At 39.2% G+C, this 2,500-nt stretch overlaps 1 protein-coding gene across 1 annotated transcript in view; it reads left to right on the top strand.

Annotated features, from left to right (window-relative positions):
- ankfn1 (ankyrin repeat and fibronectin type III domain containing 1) overlaps positions 1-2,500 on the top strand; it is a 48,507-nt gene that overhangs the window by 38,191 nt on the left and 7,816 nt on the right. The gene's annotated exons all lie outside the window — the stretch shown is intronic.

The raw sequence follows: 2,500 nt of genomic DNA, 5'->3' as shown, positions 1-2,500 counted from the left end.
AACGGACAAAAATACTGCAAAACGGACAAAATACTGCAAAAAAAAGACAAAAATACCTCAAAGAAAGATAAAAAATACTGCAAAAAAGATAAATTACTGCAAAAGGGACAAAAATACTGCAAAACAAGTTGAAAATACTACAAAAAGGACAAAAATAGCTCAAAGAAAGATAAAAAATATTGCAAAAAAGATGAAGATAATGCAAAAGGGACAAACATACTTCAATAAAAAATAAAATTACTGCAAAAATTACAAAGAAAACTGCAAAAAGGACAAAATTACTGCAAAAAAAACCAAAAATACCTCAAAGAAAATGACCAAAATACTGCAAAAAAGACAAATACTGCAAAAAAGACAAAAATACTGCAAAAAAAGACAAAAATACTGCAAAAAAGACAAAAATACTGCAAAAAAGACAAAAATACTGCAAAAAAAGACGTAAAAACTGCAAAAAAGACAAAAAAACTGCAAAAAAGACAAAAATACTGCAAAAAAGACAAAAATACTGCAAAAAAAGACAAAAATACTGCAAAAAAAGACGAAAATACTGCAAAAAAGACAAAAATACTGCAAAAAAAGACAAAAATACCTCAAAGAAAATGACAAAAAAGATGAAGATAATGCAAAAGGGACAAACATACTGCAAAAAAAGATAAAAATGACTGCAAAAACTTCAAAAGTACTGCAAAGGAAGACAAAAATACTGCAAACAAATACTAAAATACTGCAGAAAGGTAAAAATATTCAGGCTTCTAAATTGAGTTTCACTGATTGACAGCGTAGAAGTAGAAGCTCCCCTGCTGGCTGACCTGAGTACTGCAGGTATCTGATAAAGCTCAGAGATCACACTCAGATGATTCCCTCAGAGTTAAATGTGATCTGGTCTTTAAGCAGCAGCGTGTCGTGCTCTAGAGGGCGCCGTCGAGTCCTCAGACTGTCAGTCAGGCTGCTGTTTGCTTTCACACGCTGACTCTCTGCAGAAACCTGGGGTAAAAAAATGGAAAAAGTCTGGTAACTAGTTTATGGAAACATGTCGCGCTAATTCAGCCGTGAAACACTCGAGAATGAATTATCTAATAGATGTGGGAAAAACTCCTTAAATGGGATTTTTTTTTTTTTTAAACATGTGGAGCCGTGAGTCAGAGTTCAGCTCCGTCTGTCTGCTCATCAACAACGCTTTCATTTCACTTTTTAATTTAACATCCTCCCTTTTTCTTTTCTTTTTTTCTTCTCTTTTCTTCTCTCTCTGGGGAAAAACTACAAAAAGAATCCAAAGTGTGTGAGAACAAATGAGTGTGTAATCCAGTGTGAGAGGTTTATTGATGCAGTAAAGTGTAACTGCTGGAGTATTAGCTGTTAAACGACTTGTTTTACTAGCGTTTAAAGAAGTCCAGAAGCTGCTGCTGCTGTCACTGCTCCACCAGAACCGAGCTATGAAAGTGTGTGTGTGTGTGTGTGTCTGTGTGTGTGTGTGTGTGTGTGTGTGTGTGTGTGTGTGTGTGCTCCACCAGAACCGAGCTATGAAAGTGTGTGTGTGTGTGTGTGTCTGTGTGTGTGTGTGTGTGTGCTCCACCAGAACCGAGCTATGAAAGTGTGTGTGTGTGTGTGTGTGTGTGTGTGTGTGTGTGTGTGTGTGTGTGTGTGTGTGTGTGTGCTCCACCAGAACCGAGCTATGAAAGGAAACCGTCTGCAGATTTCTGTGAAGAGCTCGCCGCCGCGGTTAATGGACACCGACCACAAAACCACACGGGTGCTCTCCGATCGCAGCGCTGCCAGAGAGTGTGTGTGTGTGTGTCTCTGTGTGTGTCTCTGTGTGTGTGTGTGTGTGTGAGTGTGTGTGTGTGTGTAACCATCTATCTAGCTCTCTGTCTGTGATTTTTAAAGCCTGGAAAAAAGTGGCCCCCCGACCACAAATTGCTCAGAGAGAGTAGGAATGTCAGGGGAAAAAATAATACCAATCGGAGCATGTGGAGAGGTGTGTGTGTGTGTGTGTGTGTGTGTGTGTGTGTGTGTGTGTGTGTGTGTGTGTGTGTGTGTGTGTGTGTGTGTCTGTGTGTGTGTGGGTGTGGGTGTGTGTGTGTGAAGCTGCTTCAGTCAGCACACAAACATTTAGACATCTCTACTTGTGAGGACGTTCATTTCACTCCCCAACGTTTAAGAAAACTCAAATGTCCTCACAATTATATTACTTTTATAACTATGAGATCAAATAAAAGATAACTTTACAAAAAGCTTCCAGATGATCCAAATAGTTAGTCAAATAAATAACTTAAATTTCCTGTGCAAGAAAGTCTTGAAAAATATCTAAAAATATCCTCCTGTAGTAAAACGTCCTCACTCAAAGTGTCGGTCCTCATAACGATAGAAAAACAAGAACACACACACACACACACACACTCTAGTTCCCCAGCATGTGTGATCTGGGAGGTCCTGACTCTCCCTGTGTGTGTGTGTGTGTGTGTGTGCATGTGAGTGTGTGTGTTTGTGTGTGTGTGTGTGC

The sequence above is a fragment of the Scomber japonicus genome, chromosome 20 (assembly GCF_027409825.1).
Source record: "Scomber japonicus isolate fScoJap1 chromosome 20, fScoJap1.pri, whole genome shotgun sequence".
NCBI classification, from domain to species: Eukaryota; Metazoa; Chordata; class Actinopteri; order Scombriformes; family Scombridae; genus Scomber; species Scomber japonicus.
The sequence above is the reverse complement of the archived record's forward strand: the minus strand, read 5'-3'. Positions and strand labels throughout refer to the sequence as shown.